Here is a 26,562-nt window from a genome sequence, read left to right on the forward strand (position 1 = left end):
AGAACTATAGTGAGATAGTCCTTCTGTGGCACTGACCACGCCCATTGGGGGGTGGAGCCATGGGCGGAAGTGACCTGTAGAAGGAGGTCGGAGGGAAAGCCAGGAGAAGCTCTCTTGCTGGCGTGACTCGGACAGGAGAGGATTGGGTTGAATTTCCTGGTGTTCATCTGTCTAGGTTGTAAGTTATTTCTCCCTGAATAAACATCTATTTGGCCTATTTGTTTATCCTGATCCTTATTTAACCGTGATATAGAACAATCAAAAATCTTGGGTGTGTTAAGAAAGGTAGTACTTCTCCATTCCTCTTTAGAAAAAGCAGGCCTCCCAGGGATGTGAACCAAATATGGCATAGCAAGTTACAATAAGTCTAGGCACATCCCCTCATATCAAGGCTCTAAAAAGCAACCCCGTAGGATAAAAAGGATCCCAAAAGGAGGCAAAAGATCTGCGTGCGAGGGACTGGGAAGAAAAGAGAGGATGTAATATATGAAAGAAGAATGAATAAATAAATTTTTAAAGGAAAAAACTATAATATACGACAACTGTAAAGACAGTGAAGGGAGATTCCCGCCCCTGCCCCCCCTTGAGAATCCCATATCCATGGCCTGAGATGCTTCTATCTCTTGACGCTTATGCTTAAAGTGTATATTAGAATATCTTTATTAAATCCAACTCCACAAAAGGAAGGGAGGGGAGGAGGTAGGAAGGAAGGGTGGGGAAAGAGAGACACAGAGAGAGAAAGAAAGGTAATACTTTTATTAAACATAAAAGATACATCCTCAGCTATAAAACTTTAGCACCCACATGACTGAGCCATACTCCCTGCTGAAGTAGAAACTATCCCATATGTTACAGAGACCATTCTTTAATTTAAGGGCCCCTGGTGGTGGCATAAGCAGTATGTTAGGAACAGATCAAAGAAAATAGGGCAATGAGAAATTACAATAATATGAAGGTATTGATAGCTGGGATGTTCTAGGTACTCCATGAGAGCTGAAGTTACAGAGGAGGGGTATCCAGAGGAACTGGCAGGATGAAATTCTAGCTGGGCTTAGATCATCAAGCCCAAAAAGACTCAGAAATAGCACATTTCTGTACATTTCCAGAGCATCTCACTGACAAAAGCCATCCAAAATAGATGCTCTGGGTGAACTTTAGAGTTAGAAGTACAAATGAACACAGTGAAGTTGAGCTGTTTTTCTGCCATTTTTTTCTCAGAGTCTTTATACTGCTGCTGCTTCCTCAAGTTTACTCACATGTCCCTCTTCATGTGTGGAACTTCTCTTCTTCTGCAAAGGACTTAAATACCATCTCTGAAGGACACTGCTGGGGACTCCAATTTCGGAGTTGTGATCTATAATGTCTAATGCAATATCCCCCAAAACGAGATGACACAGAGACAAATTGAATTTTCCAAAGTCCTCCTGAAAGGTACTAGTTTGTGGATGAAATCCCAATGCACTCATCAGTTAAAACCAGGGGCCACTCTGAAAGTGAATCAGTATTTATCCATAGTGTACAAATGGACTTTGAGAGCCCATTCGACATAAAGGAATCCTCTCTCAGCCTAGATACATGGGGGAGGGCCTAAGCCCTGCTCCAAATTATGTGACAGACTTTGATAATCCCCCATGGAAAGCCTTGTTCTCCTTGAGGAGCATAAAGGGGATGGGATTGGGGCATCAGTGGGGGTATAGGAGGGAGAGGGAACTGGGATTGATATGTAAAACAAGATTGTTTCTCATTTAAATTTTAAAAGAGAGAGAGAAAGAGATCAGGGGCCACTAAACTGCCTGTTAACTGCAAGACCTCCATTATTTTCAGGGGAGCATGCAGTTGCATATCAGTGCCAAGAAAGAAGAGAGCTTCCTTCTTCCTTCACTGTCCTTCCTGCCCCTCCACTCAACTCTCCTGCAACTACCCCATGTTTCATCCCAGTTGTCCACCTGAGGACTTCATGTGGATAGTCTGATCACATGACTGAAGCCCACTGAGAGTTGGCTATACTTTTTATGCACTGCTTTAATGTGTCTCCCTGCTCCATGGTTGCATTTCAGAAAACCACAGCTCATCAAAATGCAGATTTATGGAACCCTGTCCCAGTGGGTGCAACCACAAAACAGTTCCCACATGTAAGGCTCAGGCAACATTGCAGTAGAGGACATAGAAAAACTGTAAGAACTGAAGGATCAGAGGGTTTATCTGCTCCTAGTAATATCAGAAGCTATATCCATAAAGCCTCACCAACATAACTCTCTCTGCCATGAGCTGAACAAAGTCAACACCAACAGACTCAAATGGGGAAAACTTTTTTCCCATTTTTGAAAAGAAAAAAAAAATTAAGGTCTCTGCCCTATACAGAGAACTGCAGGCAACTAAGGTATGCTGAGAGCAAAAGAAATGATCTCCCCTATGGAAGAGCACACCATGGAAGAGTTGTCCGATGCCAAATGGTCATCCCCTAAAACATACATATATTTTAACATTATGCAGACTGAGCAGGTTATAGTTAGGAAAAAAATTGTGTGTGTGTGTGTGTGTGTGTGTGTGTGTGTGTGTGCATGTGACAACGATTAATGAAAACAAAGGCCATGAATTTGGAAAAGAGTGATACATGAGAAGGCTCGAAGGGAGGAGAGTGAAAGGAGAAATGATGTAATCATGGTATAAACTCAAAAATAAATTAATACATACACACATATATATGTATATACACACACATATAAGATATATATATATATATATATATATATATATAGAGAGAGAGAGAGAGAGAGAGAGAGAGAGAGAGAGGAGAGATCACAACTGTAATGGTGTCTTCCACAGTCCAACAGTCCAATAATGTGGATAAAATTCAGGATTATTTCATGTATAATATTTAACACACTAGCAGGAACCTACGAACTAAGTCTTCAAAAATTACATTGAGCCAGGCATAGTGGCATGTGTCTTGAATCCCAGCACTTGGAAGGCAGAGACAGGTGGATCCTTGAAAGTTCAAGGTCAACCTGGTCTACATAGGAAATTCCAAGCCAGCCAGGAAGAGAGACCTTGCCTCAACAAAAAAAAAAAAAAAAAAAAAAAAAAAAGGAAGAAAGAAAGGAAGGAAGGAAGGAAGGAGGAAGAAAAGAAGAGAAGAGATACGATGAATATTTGCATTGTTTTATCCTGATTATAGTGATGATATCATAAGTCCAAACACATCAAGTTACATACATTGTATACAGTTTCTGTATACTAACTACACTTTAATAAACTGGTCTACATAGTAAATTTCAAAACATCTAGAGCTACATAGTAAGACACTGTCTAGAAAAAATTTATATTGAATAAATAGAAAATTAACTCATCACATGTGCACAGTCAAATAGGAGCATGAGGTTGCATCTTATTCTGTTAGATGTGTATGCTGATGAGACAACGTTTTCAATTTCCAGTAAAATTTTTAAGTAGTTCCAGTTTAAGGGGGACCTTGACTAATCGTAGTACTGCTAAGAGGAGTATGAGAACTTTTTAAATCCTGGAAGTCCTCTGACAACTATCGTGATAGGCTTCTGGCTGACTCCAAATCTACTCAAGAGCTACTTTTTTTTTAATGCTGTCAAATGCATTTGCACAGACGGGGAGACACTTTTCATAGCGATAGGTGGCTCATCCATATGCATGTGTGCACCATGCCTACCACTCCTAATCCAAATCTCGAGATTTTGAGATTCTGAATGCTTGCACGAACTGGCAGGAGAGAATGAAAGATAGTGCAATTTACAGTTTAAAGGCAAAAGGCTCACAATTTTACAAGTCTATTTAAAGAGGTTCTGAAATCAAAGCAACTCATATGCTCATCATAACAGCAGAGCTATAAAACAATATACACTATTAAACACTTCCCTTGAACAAACAAACCCAGGAAAATTAAAGTGAGATAGAAAGGAGACACCATGTTAAATGGCTTTTTGTAGCATAGAAAAGCAACTACAATTTTATCTGTCTCCAAAGAAAAGGCCATTCCCCAAACAAAGCTCCAAGGAATTCTAAGAAGGAAAAACATACTTAATTTCCAAGGCAGTTCTCCTTTTTATGCTAGCAATATACACCCCCCAAACCAAGGATGCATTTGAAAGGAGTTTCCTTTTATTGGCTCATCTTTGGAGGAGGAGGCTATAGTTCTGATCAGTAGGCTAGCTATAGACAAAACTGTGGATGGAAGCTCTGTTTGGGATGTTGTAAACATGCCATGATGAGGCTCAAAGGTCCTGGGGTTGTCACACTTGGGAGTACTGTGCACATCTTTTCTTCTTCCGTTCAGGCCTGCAGTTAGAGGCCATGCTAATATAATTTCCCATTTCCTGAGAAAGAAATTAAAAGTCAGAAACAATTTGAGTTATTTGAATGCTTTCCCACAAGAGGAATTTGTATACCTCAGAAATGAGTGGGTTCTTTGATGGGGCATGCTTATTTGCTCTTGACAGCTTTTTAGTGAAAAAGAGAGAAATCAGATTGGATTTCGACAGTGAGAAATTGAGAGCCTGTTGTGCCAGCAGGAGGCTGAGGCCTCTAATTTTACCTCTGCAAAACAAAGATGAACCAAGAATATAATCTACCTACTTTTCAAAAAAACAAAACATAAAAATTCTAAACTGTAGCTGGCTTCAAAGTAAGAAAAATTGCACACAGCGCCAGCTCTGTTCTGTCCACCTTGGATTTAATATAATGGTTAGACTGTATTCAAAAGCAGATAGAATAGATTCCAAATCCCATTATACTCTCTATTCTGAACTTTTCATTTGAACAATGAAGTCCACAGTAACCCCATCAAACTTCCTTAAACCAAAGGGCTGACAATCCCTGAATACCAAAACCTCTCTAACACACAAAATTAAATGGTATGCTACACAAAACACAGATTGTCAAGAATACATTTTGGCAGCAGATGTAATATTCAGGCAGTGTTCCTTGGGCTTCAGTGAGCTCTTAATTGTATATAATAAACCTAAATAGACAACACTTGCTTTATAATAGAAATGAAATCTGGCTTTGGTGAGTCTATCGAGTTCTTCACACATATTCCATCGTCCAGTATTCAGACCTGAGACAGCAGCTGTGTTTATAAATTTCTCATGACAAACAAAGCCAGAGGGGAGAAGCCTGATATTAGTTTGTGATGGATGTGGAAGGGGAGTTTGCTAACACAGATTTGAACAGCAGGGATGCCTGTCCCTAATACTACAGCTCTATGAGTAGTATCAAAGAACAGAATGGGATAAATGTTATTTCACATTCAAAATAGGGCTTCACTGGGAAACATCACCTAAGAAGAAAATAATAATAACAACACTAGCCACTGAGACCAACAGAGAGGAACATATTCTAGTTTATAGTTGGGGGCATTTAGATTGTTTCAAAGTTATGGCTATTACAAATAATGCCACTATGAACATAGTTGAGCAAGTGTCTTTGTGGTATGACTGCATCCTTTGGGTAAATCCCCAAAAGTGGTATTACTGTGTCTTGAGTAGATTGCTTCCCATTTTTTTCAGAAACAGTCATACTAATTTCCAAAGTTGCTGTGAACGAGATCTTGATAGAGGGAGCCATTATGGTATTAAGGAGAAACCTAGTATTAGGGAAATTCCCAGGAACCCACAAGGATGACACCTAGCAATAGTGGTGAGGGTGCCTGAACTTGCATTTCCCCCAATCAAATTAGTGACTTCCCTAATTGTCATCCAGTAACTGATGGAAGCAGCTGCAGTGACCTATAGCCAAGCACTGATCTGATACAAGCTTCCAAAGGAGGGAAGCAACCAAAAGTCTTACACAGCTATGATGACATGAACCACAACAATAACAAGTATGTCACCATAACCCTAAGGGTATGGTAATGGCATGCATACCTTGGTGGTAACCAAAAGCTCCCTAATTGAACTTCAGACCAGCTCAACAAGAGGTAAATCACTTCTGGTCTAAAAAAATCTAAACAACTACCTGGAGTTAATAAACTCATGGATCTTGGAAGAGAACCTACAATCACCACTTTACTAAACCAGCATAATGTCTAACTAAATTCAGAATATTCGTCCTTATACCTATAAATAAATGTAGACCTAACCCCACATTAAAGGAATTTCTTTTTGCAACAGACTATTACAGAAAACCACAACCAATCAAAATGAAGATTGTGGCACCCAGACCCATTGGATACAACATAAAACAATTCTCTCACCCAAGGTTCAGGGAACATTGAAAAAGACTTGGGTGGAGGTGTAGTGAAAGGGCAGGAATGGAGATTATAAACTCCCAGAGGATCAGGGAGTTTGCTCTTAGTAATGTCAAAAACTGCGCCCATGAGTCTCATCTCACCAACATGACTGCCTAAACATGAGCTGAACATGGATGACACCAATAGTCATGTCAAAGAGGATGTGAGAAATCCCATGAGGCTTCAAGCCTACACAAAGAACTACAGGCAACTAAGGAATGCTTAGTGAGAGAAATAGTCTTCCCCAGGAAAAAGCACATCAACTGGTTATCCAGTAACAAATAGACCTGAAAATGAACATGCAAGTAGCATTATACTGAACTGGTTATCTTTGGAAATATATATGTAGATACATATAAATATGTACACATAACAATTGACGAAAAAAGAGGCCATGATTTAGAAAGAGAACAGAGTTATAAAGGAGGTTGTGCAGTGGTTATCAACCTTCTTAATGCTGTGACCTTTTACTACAGTTCCTCATGTTGTAATGACCCCTGACCATAAAATTATTTTTATTGCTACTTCATATCTGTGATTTTGCTACTGTTATGGATAATAATATCCATAATGTAATGTAAATATCTGTGTTTTCTGATAGTCTTAGGCAACCCCGGTGAAAAGGTCTTTCAAGGGATCGTGACCCACAGGTTGAGAACCACTAGTTTAGAGCGAAGAGATGTAAAGGATTTATTACATATAATTTTTACATTATAATCTCAAAAATAAAAGAAAAGAGTGATCAACAAAAACAGTGCTCCAATACTGAACACGGGGCCAGTTCCCCGGGATGGGCTCCACTGCATTCAGTCCCCAGTCCTCAGGAGGATCAGCCAAGCAGGGCCCCTGGAAGGCAGGTAGAAACAGGCCCAAGCTTACCTCCTCCTATCATGGTTGGAGGTGGGACCAGATTGCTGGCAGACCAGGGCAGGCTCTGCTGCATGCACTCCCCAGTCCTCAGGAGGCTCCCGAAATGAAAAATTTAGGTAAATAAAATTTGACTATTTTAAAATTTAAACTCATTACTAAATAAAATTAATAAAATCTCCGAAGCAATATTCCAACTCAGGTGATGACTTTCTTGGTGAAGTCTTCAAAGTAGTAAAGAAAAAAGAACCCTATTATTCTATAGTATCTTTCACAGAAAGGAAGATACCATATTATGCCAGCACTAGCTTACTACAGACTTGATGACAACAAAAATCTATATTTTATAAATACTAACATAAAATTCTAAAAATAATAAAATTCATTAATATGTAAAAAACTACTTTACAGCCAAATCATATTTCTTCTAAATAAACAAGATTCATTAGCACTGAAACCCACTGTGAGTCACCAAATTAAGAAAATAAAATGAAGGGCAAAACCTGGGGTCATTTTTAATCAATGGAAAGTGCACTTAGGAAACGTGTCAACCTTTTCATTATCTCAAAAATAATACACTTAACAATTTAAAGACAAAGTTGGCCTTCTTAGGGTAATCACTTTCAAAAAGGTAATGTCTCATATTTAATATATTTTCATATAAATATCTTCATATTACATGAGAAATGCTAAAATATCCTTCTAATACCAATGCTATTGTCTAAATATATCTCCTTAAAAGTGAGGCTTTAAGATGTGATCGAGTAATGAAAAGTGTCAACTCCCCCCCCCAAAAAAAAGCAGAGGGAGCTTGTTTCTTCCTCCACCAAGTAAAGATATAGTCTATAAGTAAGAGTCCTGGGACCCCAGATCGACAGCTCAAAAACCAGCATAGGATGGAATCAGGCCCCCTGAACATGGGTGTCAGTTAGGAGGCCTGGGCAGTCTATGGGGCCTCCGGTAGTGGCACATTTATCCCTAGTGTACAAATGGACACTGGGAGACCATTCCACATAGAAGGATACTCTCTCTGCCTAGACACAGGGCCTAGGCCCTGCCCCAAATGATGTGCAAACTTTGAAGATCCCTTATGGGAGACCTCATTCACCCTTCTGTGGAGTAGAAGAGGGATGGGATTGGGGTCTGTTTGGGAGCATGGGAGGATGGGAGGGAGAAGGAACTGGGATTGATGTATAAAATAAGGTTTAAATTTTTAAAAACAGCGAAACAAAAAAAGACAGGGTTCTGGGACTGGAATGCTTGACGCTCTTGCAGAGCACTGGAGTTCTGTCTCCAACATCCTTATGAGGTGGTTCACAATTGCCTTTAACTCCAGCTTCAGTGTGTGAAATGCCTTACTTATGGCCTCTGTGGGCACCCACATGTAAACACACACACACACGCACGCACGCACGCACGAACACACACACACACACACACACAGGAGGGGGATTAAACTTTAAGAAAATCTGGTGCTGGAGAGCCAACTCAGTGGTTTTGAATACTTGTTGCAAAGAACTTGATTTTTATTTCTTGTCATGTAGAGAAGCTCACAACCACTTCTACCTCCAGGGATCCTATTCCCTCCTCTGACCCCTGCAGGCACCCACAGTCAAGTGACATAGTCACACATAGATGTGCATACATAATTAAAAACAAAATCCTTTTTTTAAAGAAAGAACTGAAACAGTCCTCACCATACACTGTGTCTATCAGCTGCTCTGATCTGGAGCTCTGTCTGATCTGTCAGCTCCAGAACTGACACATAAAAGTTTAGTGTTTATAAACTATCTTTGGCACTGTGGCTTACTATGAAGCAATGCTCACCTTGCTGTGAAGGCCTTCCATCTATCTGTTCTTGGCTCACTTGCTTTTTCCCCTTCCCTTTTTAAATCAATGAATGCTGATTGCATCAACTCTAACCCTTACCTCAATATTGTCTTGGCACCATGTATGACACATGCACAAATGGATGGATATATTAATAAAAGAAACAAATATTTGTCATTATAATAATCATGCCAAACAGTAGAAGAAATATTAGCCTAAAAAGTCCAAGTCAGCAATCATAATTGTGAATGTTTTACTTAAAATGTATTAGTCTTCTTCTTTATTCTCAATTTTCTTTTTTCCTTTTATTGAAAATAGATTTTTTTTTCTCACATAATATACCCTGATTTTGGTTTCCCCTACCTATTCTCTTCCCAGCTCCTTTCCATCTCCCATCCCATCTGGATTCACTCCCTTTCTGTCTTCCATTAGTAAACAAACATGCTTCTGTGGGAAAATAGTAAAATAAAAAAAAACTTAAAACATCAGAATTGGATTAAACAAACAGAAAGAAATGAGTCCAAAAGAAAACACATGAAATAGAGACCCACTAATTCTCACACTCAGGAATCCAGTAGATGCAGTAAACTGGAAGCCATAATATGTAGAAAAATGTAAGTAAATAATGTTTTTTTTTTAAAAAAAAAGTAGATAAAATTAACAAAAACAAAAGAAGAGCCCTGACATAAGACAAGGAACATCTGAAGACACCATTGAGTTCATTTTCTATTGGCTATCTACCGCTGGAAATGCAGCCTACATGAAAGGGTAATATGTCTTTCTGGTAATACTCCCGTGGAGGAAATAAAGTGGCTATCAATTGCAGATTGCTTCTGGGTTAGGGAAGGCAACATGTATCTACTTCTCTTTTTCATCTCAGGACCCCAACTGATGCAGACCCTTGTAGAACCTATACATGCAGCTTCAGTCTCAAGAAATTCATATATTCATCAGTCATATTGATTTACAGGACCTTGTTTTCATGGTCCCCCCATCCCCTCTGGCTCTTACATGCTATCTATTTTCCATGTGTTTCTGGCCTCTTTATCAAAAATCAGGTGTCCGTAGGCGTGTGGATTTGTGTCTGGGTCTTCAATTTGAATCTATTGGTCAACTGTTTTTGTGCCAATACTATGCTGTAGTACAGCTTGAAATCAGGTATAGTTACAGCTCCAGAAGTTCTTTTATTGTACAGGATAGTTTTAGTTATCTTGGGTTCCATGTGTTTACAAATGAAGCTGAAAATTTCAAGATCCATGAAGAATTGTACTAGAATTTTGATAGAAATCTCATTGAATATATAGGTTGCTTTTCGTAGGATGGCCATTTTTACTATGTTAATCCTATCAATCCATAAGCATGGTAGAGATTTCCATATTCTGACATATTCTTCAGTATTTTCCTTCAATCATTTGAAGTTTTTATTGTACAAGTCTTTCACTTGCTTGGTTATAGTTACCCCAGAATATTTTATATTGTTTAAGGCTATTGTGAAAGCTTGATTTCTTTCTCAGACCAGTTTTCATGATTTCCTTCTCAGACCATTTGTCATTTTTATTATAGGAAGGTTACTAATTTTTGTGAATTAATTTTGTAACCAGCTACTTTACTGAAAGTGTTTATCAGCTGTAGGAATTTACCAAGCATCACTTACGTGTATTATCATATCATCTGCAAATAAAGACAGTTGGATTTCTTCCTTTCCTATTTGTATCTCCTTGATAGCCTTCAGTTGCCTTATCGGTCTAAGACTTCAAGTGCTATATTGAATAGGCATGGAAAGAGTGAACAACCTGGTATTGCTCCTGATGTTAGTGAAATTGCTTTTGAGTTTCTTTCTATTTAAGTTGATGTTGGCTATGAACTTGCTGTATGTTGTCTTTATTATATTCAGGTATGTCTCTTGTATCCCTAATCTTTCCAGGACTTTTATCATGAAGGGGTGTTAGATTTTTGTCAAAGGCCCTTTTTTGCATCTAATAGGATAATCATGTGTTTTGCTTTGTTTTGTTTTTCTTTTAGTTTGTTTATATTGTGGGTTACATTTATTGATTTACATAAGTTGAGCCCTCCCTGCATCTCTGGAATGAAACTTATTTGATCATGTTGGATGATCTTTTTGATGTATTCTTGGATTCAAGAAAATTCTACATTTCCTTTAGATCCTCCACTTTGATAGAATGTAGGATTTTAAATTATGTCCTTATGATTCTCTGGATTTCCTTGGTGCCTCTTATTATGCCCCACTATTCATTTACAATTTTGTTAATTTAGATCTTCTTTCTCTGCATTTTAGTTAATTGGATAAGGGCTTGTCAATAACTGATTTTTCTCAAAGAATCAACTCTGTTTCAATGTTTGTTTGTGTTGTATTTTTGTTTTGTTTTGTTTCTTCTATTTTATTGATTTTGGTTCTGGGTTTATTTCTTTCCTTCTGCTCCTCTTGGGTATGTTTTTTTTTTTTTTTTTTTTCCTTTCTGTTATGGACCTTTCAGGGGTGCTGTTAAGTTACTAGTATGAGAACACTTCAATTTTTTATGTAAACAGTGCTATGAACTGGCTCTTAGAACAGCCTTCATTTTGTCCCATAATTTGGGGTATGTTGTGTATTCATTTTCATTCAGTTCTAGAAAGTCTTCAATTTCCTAATTTCTGTCTTGACCCATTTTTTTCAGTAGAGAATTGTTCAGTTTCCATAGATTTGTAAGCTTTCTGTTACTTCTGTTGTTGTTGGTATCCAGATTTAATATGTGGTAATCAAACAGGATGTGGGGTGTAAGGAGTAGGGTTTTCTCCGCCTGCCGCCTGGTCTTGTCCCGCCGCCGCGCCAGCCCCAAATAACACACAGAGACTCTGTATTTGATATAATTCTGTTGGCCTGTTTCTTGTTTCTTATCAGCTAGTTCTGTCTTAAGTATTAACCCATTTCTGTTAATCTACTATTTCCACATGGTCTTCTTACTGGGGAAAGGGGCCAGCATCTCATCTCCCCAGTCTCTCCATCTTGACTCCTCCTTCCTACTTCCTCTTTCCTCCTTGTCTCCTAGTCCCTCCTATCTTCCTTTCCTATTGGCCAACAGTGCTTTATTCATTAACCAGTATGAGAAACATATACAGAATGACATCTCCCATCAGTGGGGTGTTATTTAAATTTTCTTTTATCTATTGAGATTTGATTTTTGACTGAATATGTGGTCAGTTTGGGAGAAAGTTCCATAAAGTGCTGAAAATAAGGTATATTCCTTTGTGTTTGGGTGATATATTCTGTAAATATCTATTGGGTCCATTTGGTTTATAATGTCAGTTAGCTCCAGTATTTCTCCATTTAGTTTTTTCTGGATGCTCTATTTATTGGAAAGACTGGAGCATTAAAATCATTATATGTGGGTCAATATATGAATTTAAGCTATAGTAGTCTTTCTTTTATGAATTGGGGAGCTCTTGTTTTAGGTACATATGTATTAATAATCTTCTTGGTACATTTTTCCTTTAATGAGTATTAGTGTTCTTCCCTATAACTTCTGATTACTTTTGGTTTGAATACTATTTTGTCAGATTATCTACACTAGTTCTCTTCTTAGATCCTCTTGCTTGAAATACCTTTTTCTATCCTGTTACCCTGAAATGATGTTCATCCTTAATGTTAAAATATGTTTCTTGGATGAAGCAGGAGGACTGATCCTGTTTTCACATCGATTCTGTTCATATAAGTCTTTTTACCAGGGAATTGAGACCATTAATGAGAGACAGCAAAGAGTAGTGTTTGTAGTAGGTTCTGTTACTTTGTTTTTCTTTTGTTTGTTGTTGTTGCTAATGGTGTTGTGTGGTGGTGGTGGTGGTGGTAGTGGTGGTAGTGGTGTGTGTATGTGTGCATGAGTGCACGTGTGTTTCCCCTCTTTTGATTCACTGGCATCAGCAATGGCAAGGAATTTGTGAAGCAGTAGATTATTAGCCCCCTACCTAAACTTGTATACCAATGAGGAAAATTCGGGATTCTAGATTTTTCACAAAACTTTGAAATCAGTTTGATGTTAATAAATAGAAAATTCAGAGATTAGGGGTTCTAAGGCATTACAGAGTACATCTTATACTGCTATCCAGTGTCCTTTCCAGGATTTAGATGTAGCAATGAATGCTTGCAGATTTCAACGTAGAACTTCTTCCTGTGCCTTCTCTCAAGTACTTCTCACAAAAATCAAATGTTCACCTATTAGTCAAAACAGAGAAGCCCATAATTACCAATCAGCTCAACTCTGTATCCCATATATTTAGGTGACACATAAATTCAAGAACATCTTCTGAGAATCTATGCCAATTTATAAGCATTTGAAATCCACGAGGAGACTGGAGCAATGGATTATGAGTTAAGAGCACTGGCTGCTCTTCCTGAGAACCCAGGGTCAATCCCCAACACCCACATGGCAATGCATAACCATCAGTGACACTAGTCCCAGGGGATCCAATGCCCTCGTCTGGCTTCTGGACACACTGTACACATGTGGTGCACAAACATGCATGTGGGCATAATACACATAAGCAAATCATAATAACAAAATACAATTTATTTTTAAAAATAGAATTTGTGAAGGTTTTAAACAAAACACATTCTGTAAACCTTACCTCTTTTCTTTTTATTGCTGAACTTTTTCCAGAAAAAAAAAAAAGCAAACTTTTCTTGTTGGCTATCAAGATCAAGTATCTGAACTATAACGAGGATGAGAAAATACAAAAAGCATGAGTTCTTGCAAACAATAGACTGACCAACACAGAGAATTGTCAGGTCCAGGGAAGCCTTTGGTGACACCATATCAGATAAGAGAGAAAATACTCATTTCTTCTACCTTGTGTCTGTTTATGAACTGAGCCAACCTGGAAAATAAGCTTTGGTGTACAGAAGGTTGTAGTGAGCCTGTAGTGTGAAAAAGAGAAAAGATGGGAAAACTCCACCAAACATGATCCTAGAAGATCTGCACCAGGGGCACAGTTAAGAAACAGATAAAAGTGGGTGAGTTGTGGGGGCAGAGATAGGAATGGATTCCTCTAGCTATCCTGGTGTCTGTTTTTCTGTAACACTGAACAGAGAGATCCACATGATGAAAAAATACAGATAAACATTCTTCTCCAGCTGGAGTCCTGCAAACACCTGTGTGTAAGGACTCCTAGGAAATGATTTCCAGAATGAGAACTCTAGAACAAGACAGAGTGGTTAGTGGAACTGAGCTTTTGCTATGTTTTTATTTTACTCAATGGCATTCACATTTGGAATTTATATTTGATTTATACAAGGAACTATATAATTATAACTATCAATGTGGAGTAAATACATACACGCATGTATGTTTATGTGTGGTGACATACATATATGTGTATATGTATATACTCTATTTCAATACGATTGTGATAGTCTTTTTTCACTCCTTTTTCAAAAAATATTTTAATGCATTTAATATCATTGTGTGCACGCAAGTGGATAGGGTGTGTGTGCCGTGGTACAGAGTGTGGAGATCAGAAAGTTACCTAGTGGGGTCAGTTCTCATCTTCCACCTCTAAGTGCATTCTGGGGATCAACATGTTGGTTGCAAGTGCCTTTACCCACTGAGCCATCTTAAGATTTTGTTCACAAATTCTGAGTCTTTTCTGAAAATGCAAGAATATGCAAGCTATTCTGTGTGTTTTTTAACCCACTTTGTTTCTGACTTTTTTTTCTCTCTCACACACACTTCTAATTCTCTACTTGCTTACCACAAGGCTTAAAGCATTGTGTGACACAATAGGATTAAACACAAAGCTAGCATGCTCCTCCACAGACTTCCCCATGTTCTCTCACCTTAACTTTTAATTAAAATGCTGTCAGCTGGGGATAAGCAGAAAATACAAAGACAATTATATACAGGGAAAAAACATATTTCACCAAAGATTAAGTTATTAGTCTTTCTTGCCTCTCTGATTATTTGAGATAAATCACATGTAAGCTCCTATGAGGTGCCAGCCCCCAGTTCTGCAGAGAGAGAAATGCAAAACCAAACTGGGAGGAAAAAAAGAGGGTGTCCTTATAAGTCAATACAGACCAGAATAAGGGAAGGTATCAACTTGCCCATGGTCAGGGCATCAATGACTATATTCATCACAGCTCCTTTCAAAGAACAACATACATGGTACTTGGGAGAAAGAAGCCCTGATTTTCACAAATGAGTAATAAAAGAAATTGACTTTGGTGAATGAATCCACTGGTAGCACTCAAAATAATGTTAGTACTCTCTAGAATGTTTTGAAAATCACTTATCTTGGGCATAATTTTCAAGTACTTCACTCTTATCCCAATGTGCATGACAGGTTTCACTTTCTATTAGTCCTAATCAGACTCTGCACATGAGTACCCAATTCCAATTGGCTGAAAATATTTCACCTGTCTTCAACAACTAAACCATTAGTTTCTATTGCCTTTGACCTTGACCCCCTGGTTTAACTGACTTTGTAGTGTTACATCAGATACGTAGAGTTATAGGGGTGAGTGCAAATAAAGAAGCAGTAATTGATCATTTCAAACACCTAATGTATGAGAATATTCTATTGATATAGCCTTCTCATCATCTAGATAAGGGTAATATCAATCATCCACTGAATTCAGCATCATAATAATTTCACTGTTTTCTCAACAGTCAAATGAAATGGATTTGAAAATGCACACACACGCACACACACACATACACATGCATACACGCGTGCACACACATGCACACAACACTTTATCCAACAATGATGACCCACAAGCTTTCTTAGAAACAACCATCTCTTTCATTAGGTTTAACTCATCTAATTTTAATGATTATTCAGACAAATACGTGAATTTGAGATCATGGTTAAGTATAGATTGGGTTTAGGAAATACTTAATTCCTTTGCCAAGATTGTCAGTGGCAAGTAAAATGGATCTGTATAGTATGATCACAAAACTAGTTTATTAGAAGATTTTGGATATGAAGACAACAGAGCTTAAAAACATGCACAATTGGACAGTGAGACCTATAACAGTCAGAGGGACATTGGTTGAAGGGTAGACAAAAAGACAAATGCAACAGAATAGAGAGATTTCAACATAACTAACCTATACACACATGGACCAGGAGACCACAGCCATTCCATAGGAGGAAAACTATTGAATATGGTCAATTGAATGTTCATACTAAAACAAGAAAAAAATGCACATTGACTCATATTTTATACAATAGACAATATTAATTTAAGGAAGGTTGCAGACACAAATGTTAAAGACAAAATGATAAAACTTATAGAATAAAACACGGAAGACTAGTAATTCTTAGAGTAGGCAAAAAAAAAAAAAAAAAAAAAAAAAAAAAAACGTTTTACATAGAGCACCAAAAGAAAATCCTCTAAGTTCGGTAAAACTGAATCTCATTAAAATAACTTCTAATGAAGATGGAGGGATGGCTCAACAGGTAAGAACACCAAGTTCTATTTCATGGGACCCAGGTTCAATTCCTAGCACTCACATGGGGTCTCACAATGAACTGTAATTCAAGTTATAGAGGATATGACTCCCTTCTAACCTCTGCAGGCTCTGCACACACATGGTGTACAGACGCACATGCAGACAAAACACTCACACACATAAAATCAAAATGGATGAATTTAAAAAAAAAAAAAAACCTTTTTTAAACTGCTGATATCCTCAGCACTGTTGCTGAAAAACCTACAGCCCTGCAGACACTGGACCACACTGAGGCTTCCCTCTAGAACTAACATGGCCTATAGACACTGGGCTATGCTGAGGCTGCCCCCTAGAACCAATAGCCCTGCAGATGGTGGACCACACTGAGGCTGCCCTCTAGAACCAACAGCCCTGCAGAAGCTGGGTCATGCTAAGACTGTCCCCATAGCACTCATTACTAGAAGGCATTCTTTGTAGGCGTCTCCTTTTTTTTTTTTTTTTTTTTTTTTTAACTATCATGGCTTTTTAACTCAAATCTGAGTCACTTGAGTCCAGATCAAAGACATTTAGAACAATCGCAATTCTGGTGTTTTCAGCATCCAAAGGTGTTACTGTTTGGATCTCAGATGATGTCCCAAAAGTTCTGTGACTAGAAGTTTCACACTTGAAACACTCAATTGTAAGAGCTCTGTTCTTATGAGTGGATCACTCCATGCATGGATTTGTGGCTTAATGGGCTGACAGGAAGTGGTAGAAACTTGGGAGCCTAGTTAGAGAAAGTAGGTCATTGGGGGACTGCTCTTGAGAGACATGTTTTCCCCTAACAACTTCTGGATCCCCTCTTCTTGGATACCGTGACATGATCAGCTTTCCCTCACCATGAACTCTGCACAAAGTTCTGTCTCACAGCACCTGAAACAAAAAGAGTTAGACAAACATGACAGAAACCTCTGAAACTATGAACCAAGATAATTCTCTCTAGTCTTTAGCACGGTGGTTAAAAAAAAAAAAAAAAAAAAAAAAAAAAAAAAAACCCTAACACAATAGTGCTTACAAAGCCACTGTGCTTACAAAGTAAAGAATTTCCAAAATGTTGCATGGGCCCATGGATGCCTGAATCCCACATGAACAATAAAAGTCTATATCAATCACAATGTGGCTTCATGTTCTTTTTTGAAAGTAGCAAATAATATAGACAGAATCTCTGTGTAACTCCTGAGTTCATGATGAAAATAACCCAGGCAGCATCTGCCAGATCCTCTCTCTAGTACCACATTGGTCTGTCCAGGTGCCCCAGCATTCTCTCAGCTGTAGGAAAAGTAACAGCATGAATTAGCTTGTGATCAACTGTGAAGAAAAGGTCCCTGCTATTGTTTTGTTTGTTCATTTTTGTTCTATTCGCTGATTAATGAGCATGGTAAGCTGACCTTGCTCATACAGCTAACCCAAGGAACATTTTCCAAGGTCAAATCCAAGTCCATTAGCTCGGGTGGTCACACTCAATCTTATCTGTTTATATCAGTGTCTTTGTTCAGCTGTAAACCCAAACAGACAATTCCAACGCAGGGGGACATCAGCTTAATACAATTGTTAGTTAATCCACAAAGCACGAGGACACAGAGCTATTTTTTTTAAAGCAGGCATTTTCCAACCTTATGGTTGTTGCTGTACCAAGTCTTATACAAAGTTGTACAAAAGAGAGGAAAGGGAGAAAGGATAGAGAAAAAGATTACCCCCTTGAGGAGCTTTTGATAAAATTAGGAATTTGAAATAAATTAGCTTAATTCTGAATTTTTTAAATTACCAGTTATGACATGACAAAATGTGAAGTATAAGGCCATACACACACTCAGAGCACAAAATCACTGCAGAAATGAATTAGCCTGGGAGAGTTCCAATCAAGAGCTAGAATAGAGACTAGCCCTTGTAGACTAGGTCAAATAAGGATAGACAGATGGTAACATCCAGAACCTACTATTATTCAGTCCAGTCAGTTCTCCTGATTGCATGCAGCAAGAATCCATTCTAAATTACACTTTGAGAAGAACTTCTTAGAAGGATAGACTATACTTCAGAGAATCAACAATAAGAACAAAGCTGAGAGAGTTGACAGGAAGTAACACAGAAGCCTGGTTATCAGTAAGGCACAGCCAAGATCACTTGACAAAGGTGACCTGGGACAGATGGTCCAGAGGTTAAGAGCACTGACTGCTCTGCTCTTCTAGATGTCCTGAGTTCAATTAAAAGCAACCACGTGGTGACCTACAACCATCTATAATGATAAAGATGACCTACTGAAATCACCAACGACCTGCGGCCAGAGAGGTCTAAACTATCCCTCCTGTTAGAAAAGCTCCATCAGTATAATTATAAAATGCAGGACAACTGAATAGCTACATGTAGAAGGAAACCAGACCATTGTTTTCCAGATTGATCACACCTAACTTAAATAGGTTAAAGATTTTAATGTAACGCCTGAAAAGGCAAAATTACTGTAGTAAAACAAACAGAAGGGTGCTCGATGACTCTGAACCTGAGCAATAGTTTTGTTTAAGGGTTTTTGTTTGTTTGTTTGTTTTGTTTGTGGAAGGGCTTTTATGTGTGTACTCATGGTCATAAGTAATGAAAACAAAAATAGACATATGTGATTACAACAAATTTTAAGTGTTCTGCACATCCAAGGAAACAATTAAACAAGAGGCAACTTACAAGACAGGAGAAAACAGTTATATCAAATAAAGGCTTAGTGTACAAAATACATTCTTTAGAACTCAAAAACTCAGTAACAAGAAAACACCTGACTTCCTAAAAGGGAAAAAATATAAATAAGATATTTCTTAAAAGAAGATAAACACATGCCTTACTGGTCAGTGTCTGTGTTGGCATCCATGGAACCAATTACCATTGAAGGCCATGAGGATGCCTGGGGCCTGGGCTGCCACCTGGGGACATATTAGTGTCTGAGGGCCACCCTGCAGCTGGGGTGGGCAATGCCTATCTGAGTGATCTATGCTGCCACCCAGGGCCATGGTGACATCCAGGCCTAGGCTTCTGCCAAGGACCATGTCTGGGTCTGTGTTCCTACTATAGCTGGGGTTTGTGTTGACAACCATAGTCTGTGTTGCTACCAAAGGTCACATAGATGCCTGGTTCTGGGCCAATACCCATGGCCATGTTAGGGTCTGAGAGGCAAGCCAATGCTGGAGCAATGACAATCTGAGTCGCCTGTGCTGACACCTGGAGTTATGGTGTCTCTGGTGTCTGCTGCAGAGGGTCATATCTGGGTCTGTGGCCCTACTGAAGCTAGGATCTGTGTTGTTGTCCATGGCTCCTGTTACCATCAAAGTCCAAAGGATTACCCAGAGTCCAGGCCACCACCTGGGGCCATGTTGGAGTCCAGGGACTATACTTCTTCTGGGCCCATGCAGATCTGGAAAGCCTGTGCTGCCACCTGGGGCTCCAAGCTACTTCTGATGGTCCACGGTCCTGATAAAGCTGGGATCTGTGTTGGTGCCCATTGCCTGTGTTAGCACAGGGGCCCATGTGAACCATGTATTGAAGTATGAGGGCCATTTCAGCATTGGCCTAAAGAGAGTCACCTACCCCCTAATAGAAGACTTGATGACCACTGCACAGGAGAGCTAGCATCAACCCTCATAGGAGAGCTTGTCCCCAGCACTTGGGAAAGCTGGTGTCACAATGAATGTGCAAGAGCTGGTTCTGCCCCTCACCTGAGGGGAGGTGGTCCAAGCAGCCAGCACTGATCAACTCAGATGTCACCCAGGCACATATCCAGGGCTTTGAGTTGGCATTTCCCAACATCTACCTCACTTATGACCTGATGGAGAGCAAGAAGGGACTCATCCTGTAGAACTATGGTAGCAAGATCTCCATGATTCAGAGCAATAGCAGAATATCTGAGAGGAGATTCAGTGAGTATCCAGTGTTGATGGTGAACCAAAAGCCAGAGGCCTTGAACCTGACCAACAACACATTATATAATGAACATTTGCAAGTAAAGCTGTTTGGACAAAGGGTTATATTGCATGATACACAGCAGTTCCCAATGCCACTAAGATGAATGAAAAGGCAGGAAAGACAGAGGAGTGAAGTGTGGTGGGGGGGTTTACACTTTTGTTTGATAGCTTGTGTTTGGATTTTTGTTCTTTGTTTTGGTTTTGATTTTTTGTTTTTGTTTTTCTCTGCTTGTTCATTTGATTGTTTTTAGTTAATATTCTTACTTGTATTTATTTTTTTCTTATTTTGATTTTATTTTTATTATTTCTTTTTAAGCATTCCTCTGTGGGGGAATGCCATAGAGAATGAAGAGCAGATACACAGGGACTGGAAAATGAGTGGAACTGGGGTGCATGATGTGAAATTTCCAAAGAATCAATTAAAAACATTAAAAAATGAAAATAGGATAAATACGCAACAGGTTCAACATCACTAAATCACTAACTGAATGAAAATCAAAATGACAGGGATATACTACCTCAGGCTGGTAAGAGAGGCTATCATCAAAAAGATAAGTGATAATAAGTACAGGTGACAATTGAGAAAAAAATATTTTCATATTACTGATGGAAATTAAAGAAGACAGTACTGAGGTTCCTTCAAATTCAGTTTGTGTTCAGCACTCCCACTACTAAATAAGTGCCTATGAAATTAACAAAAAAACAAGACCAGGCTTCATTTCTCAGCTCATAACAACATTATTCATACTCACAATAGCAAGGCATGGTACCAACCAATGGGAATACATATGATGGGCTATTGCTGAAATGTTTCTAAAAAAGAAAAACCCTGCCATTTCAGTATGGATGAACTTGGGGAATACTGTACTAAGTGAAACAAGCCTGGCATAGAAAGAAAATTTCCACATGATCTCACTTAAGTGTATGATAGGAGATGTCATTCTGTATATGTTTCTCATACTGGTTAATAATAAAGCACTGTTGGCCAATAGGAAAGGAAGATAGGAGGGACTAGGAGACAAGGAGGAAATAGGAAGTAGGAAGGAGGAGTCAAGATGGAGAGTCTGGAGAGAGCTGGACGCCAGCCGCCTCCCCAGTAAGAGAAGGCCATGTGAAAATACATAGATCAGCAGAAATGGGTTAATAATTAAAGGCAGAGCTAGCCGATAAGAAACAAGTAACCGAGCCAACAGTATTGTATCAAATACAGAGTCTCTGTGTATTATTTGGGGCTGGCACGGCAGGACAAGACCAGCGGCAGGCAGAAAAACCTTACTCGTTACAAGTGTATACAAAATCTTGACAACTAGAATTCACGGAAGTAGAGAATAGAATGGTCTTGAAGTAGAGAATAGAATGGTCTTGGGGAAGAAAGAAGTTGTACTGAGATGTCAGTCAAAGAAAACAAAGTTTCAGGTGGCCAGGAGGAATGTCCAAGAGATGTGTCATTTTGTCAGTTTAAAAAAAAGTAAGTATAATAGGAGAAGAAAAACTAACTTATCCATGGAGCCCTCAACTAATGCCTGATGGAAACAGGAGCAAACACCCATACATAAACACTGAGTCGAAGTAGAACCCAGATGCAGATGGAGAGGACAAGACCAGGTGGCAGAAACACATAGAGACAGCTTACCTGAACAAGGAGGAGCTAACGGGCCACCAGACTGATAGCTGGGAAGCCAGCATGGGACTGACTTAGGCCCCCCTGAAGGACTGAGCAGTCTAAGGGACCTCAGACAGTGGAGCCAGGATGTATCCCTGGTGTACAAAAGTACTTTGTGAACACATCCCCCATGGAGGGATAACTGCCTTAACCTAGAGACAGGAGAGAAGCCCTAGTCCCTACTTCACATGACCTGTCAGATCTACATGACTCCAACTGGATGGCATTCCCCTACATATGGAATTGGGGTGGGGGATGGGAGGGGAGGGTGGTTAGAGTGCATGTGAGAGGGCAGAGAGGGTAAAAGGGAGGGAAGGAGGGAGGGAGGAAGGGAGGGAGGGAAGGATGGAAGGAGGAAGGGAGGGATGGAGGGAAGGAAGGAGAGAGGGAGAGGGAACTGGGATCGACATGTAAAATAATAAATAAATAAATAAATAAATAAATAAATGCTTCGACTCCAAAAATTTAAGTTCAAGGACAAGTTACTGGGGAAAAGGATTTCTATTTTTGTTTCCACAGATAATGAAAAGATGTGGATTCCTTCCAGACTAATGTGGTTTGATCAAGCCAGACTGCCTGAAACAGAGTACCAGGTGATCCTACATTCAAAACAGCTGGACAAAGCAGCCTTACAGACTACAGCCAGGATTTCTGCATCTTCTTCGAATCCCCTTGATAGCGCCCCTTACCAGCAGGAAGTAATTTGGAAAGAACAACGCCCAAATTCCCAAATATTGTCTATAAATGTTTGTTTTCATTTAAATGGACTTGGTTATATAAAAGAAAAAGAAAAAAGGTGAAAGAAAAAAAAAAGAAAATTTTACAAAAAAAAGAAAGAGAAAAGGAGAATAGGAAGAGGGAGGTAAGAAAAAGGAGAGGTAAGATGACACAACAAAACATCAAGGATCCCCATTCACGCATTAAAAGACTATACATTATGTCTTCATTACTGGAATAGAAAAAGATATGTTTCCTGGAGTACTTTCCCAGCCATTCTTGATTTCCCAAAGGCAGGTCTATGCTATGTACAAGGAAGAAGTAACTCCAAATGGAATGTTATACTTCTGACTGGTTAAACTTTTAAACTCAAACAACTCAACCAATTCAACAAGTATTCATCCTATAGTTTACTAAGAAAGTATGGTTCTTATGTTTAGTTAAATAATCCCTTTTTGAGGCTACATACAGAGTTAAAGTTACTTTATTTGATCTCAGTGTTCAATGTGTTCTGTATAGATTCTATAATGGTTTCTAGTATCACAATTCCCAAAGATGTGGCTGCTGTATAAGTGCCAACAATCCCATGAGTTCTCCTTGACAGTACTCTCATCTTTCCCAGGGACTCCCTTCCTTTTAAGAACTTCCTCCATGGAGGGAAAGTTAAAAAAGAGATCTTAAGAAGGCAGTTTCTCAAATAGGAATCAGTCTACCACAGGACCCAGCAATCCCATTCTTAGACATATACCCAAATGATCCATATCCATGCAACAAAGACATATGTTCAACTATGTTCGTAGCAGCATTATTTGTAGTAGCAAGAACCTGGAAGCAACCTAGATGCCCCTCATCTGAAGAATGAATAAAGAAGATGTGGCACATTTACACAATGGAATACTACTCTGCCGGGGAAAAAAATGGAATTGCCATCCTTCACTGCTTTCTCTCTCAGGGGCTGTCACCGAGTCGCTGCGGAGCCCTGGGGCCACTGCAACCTGCGGACCGCCACCGCCTTGAACATCTTCCGATTGACTGGGGACCTGTCCCACCTGGCGGCCATCGTCATCCTATTGCTGAAGATCTGGAAGACGCGCGCCTGTGCAGGCATTTCTGGGAAAAGCCAGATTCTGTTTGCACTGGTCATCACAACGCATTACCTGGATCTTTTTACTTCGTTCATTTCACTATATAATAAATCTATGAAACTTGCTATAAATCTATGATTGCCTGCTCCTATGCCACGGTGTACCTGATCAACATGAAATTTAAGGCCACCTATGATGGAAATCATGATACCTTTGGAGTGGAGTTTCTGGTGGTTCCTGAGGGAGGCCTCTCATTTCTAGTCAACCATGACGTCTCTCCTCTTGAGATCTTATGGATCTTCTCCATCTACCGGGAGTCAGTGGCCATCCTTCCATAGCTCTTTATGATCAGCAAGACCGGTGAGGCTGAGACCATCACCACTCACTACCTCTTCTTCCTGGGTCTCTACCGTGCTCTGTACCTCGTCAACTGGATCTGGCGCTTCTACTTTGAGGGTTTCTTTGACCTCATTGCTGTGGTAGCTGGTGTTGTCCAGACCGTTCTCTACTGCGACTTCTGTTACTTATACATTACAAAAGTACTCAAGGGAAAGAAGTTCAGTCTGCCAGTGGTAAATGCCAAAGACCATCAGCAGCCTCTGTCCTTCAGGGTGCTCGGACAGGATTCTCACTACAGTGCAGGTGTGGGATGCTCAGTGCAGAGAAGCAGAGATGGCTCCTTCTGCGGCAGCCACTCCCTGGTGGCTCTTCGGGGATACAGAGGAAGGGACCAGGAGGCTCAGTCCACTGCATCCTGCCTTATCTTTTTTATTACTATGTACAAAGAGTTTTTAACACAAAGAAACTTAATGCTGTGTTAATAAATTCAATGTGTAGATGAACTGGGGCAGTTCCAAAAATGACAATTTGTACAAGCCTTTTTTATTTCTTTTCTTTTTTTTTTTTTTAATTCGTTGAGACGGGCGATTCTTTGTGCCTACAATGAAATTATACTCCTCAACACTTGGTAGATTATTCAAACAACTGTCAAATTTTCATGCTATTTATTTTATTTCATTTCTTTGCCAAAAGATGAGTTATGTTTCTCTGAAATCTGAGATGCTGTGTTCCATTTGGTGTTTCTGCCCAAACCAGTCCTCATTGCCCTGGAAATCCTTCCCCAGATGTCAAAACACTACACTTCAGGTCTGGGAGGATGGCTGGCAAGTCCTACAGTTTTCATTATCAAAACTTGAGCTTCCCACTGCAAACAGTGTCAGCCTATGCTCGCCAAATGCTCTCCTTTCATCCCTGCTGAGAAGAGGCAGCTAAAGTTTCTCCATATGGTGTAGAGAGCCCCCACACCTGGAGGCTCTGAGCCTCCTTCCTTCTGACTGTGAAGAGGGTGGGTGTGAAAGCTATTTTGGACAGAGGATTCAACTCCAGAGGAATGAAAAACAAATGGCTATCTGTCACTTTTAGTCACAAATTCCAAGGATCACTACAACCATGTCAGATTCAAGTGTGTGTGTGTGTGTGTGTGTGTGTGTGTGTGTGTGTGTGTGTATATATATATATATATATATATATATATATATATAACTTTCGGTGATAAAATGATTGACAATCTTTTTTAATTGGCAATATCAATTGTCATTCCTTACTTTCTTTTTACATTCTTTTTTAAACTGGGCTCTTGCATGACCTATCTTGTCTTAACATCCTAAATAAACATTTTATTAAACAGGAAAAAAAACAATGGAATCTTGAAATTCGCAAGCAAATGGATGGAACTTGAAGAAGCCATCCTGAATGAGGTAACACAGTCACAAAAAGAGGAATATGGTATGTACTCACTCATATATGGATTTTAGACATAGAGCAAAGGATCACCAGCCTATAATTCACACCGCCAGAGAAACTAGGATACAAGGAGGAATCTAAAAGATTCATACAAGCTCCCTCACAGAAGGGGAAAGGAACAAGATCTCCTGAGCATATTGGGAGTGGGGGGGGCAGGGAGTGGAGAAGGAGCTAGGAGAAAGAGAAGGGGAGGAGAGGAAAGCACATAGGACTAGGAAGATTGAGTCAGGGGAGGAATAGAAGACAGAAGAGAGAGGGAGAGGGGGAGGGAGAGACAGAGAGAGAGAGAGAACATAAAAGAGGGAGCCATTATTGGGTTTAAGAGAAAACTGAACCTAAAGAATGTCTAGAGACCTACAAGACTGACCCCAACTAACAATTTGAACAACAGTGGAAAGGCTACCATAAATGCCCTTCCCTGATAATGAGATCCACAACTAACTTATGCACCATCATGGAGCCTTCATCTAGTACCTGTTGGAAACAGAAGCAAACACCCACAGCTAAACACTGAGCTGAACTGGAATCCAGATACAGAGAGGGAGGACAAGACCAGGCTACAGAAACCCACAGAGACAGCTGACCTGAACAAGGAGGAGCTAATGGGCCCCCAGACAGTTTAAAAAAAAAAAAAAAGAAAAAGGCAGCTCCTCAACCTTAACCATCAGGGAAATGCAATAAAAACTACTTTGAAATTTCATCTTGTACCTGTCAAAATGGTTAGGGTCAATAAAACAAGTGACAGCTCACTCTGGTGAGGAAGTGAAGTAACAGAATCACTAATGCACTCCTTGTGGGAGTTAAAACCCATACAGTCACTATGAAAATCAATGTAGTGGTTCCTCGTGAAGATGGAAATTGATCTACCTCAAGAACCATACCACTCTTGACATATACCCAAAGAATGTTCATC

General features: G+C 39.4%; 1 pseudogene; it reads left to right on the forward strand.

Annotated features, from left to right (window-relative positions):
• LOC127234849 (ER lumen protein-retaining receptor 2-like) overlaps positions 1-24,667 on the forward strand; it is a 45,335-nt pseudogene extending 20,668 nt beyond the window's left edge.
• Positions 24,668-26,562: the final 1,895 nt, after the last annotated feature.

The sequence above is a fragment of the Phodopus roborovskii genome, unplaced genomic scaffold (genome assembly GCF_943737965.1).
Source record: "Phodopus roborovskii unplaced genomic scaffold, PHOROB, whole genome shotgun sequence".
Classification (NCBI taxonomy): Eukaryota; Metazoa; Chordata; class Mammalia; order Rodentia; family Cricetidae; genus Phodopus; species Phodopus roborovskii.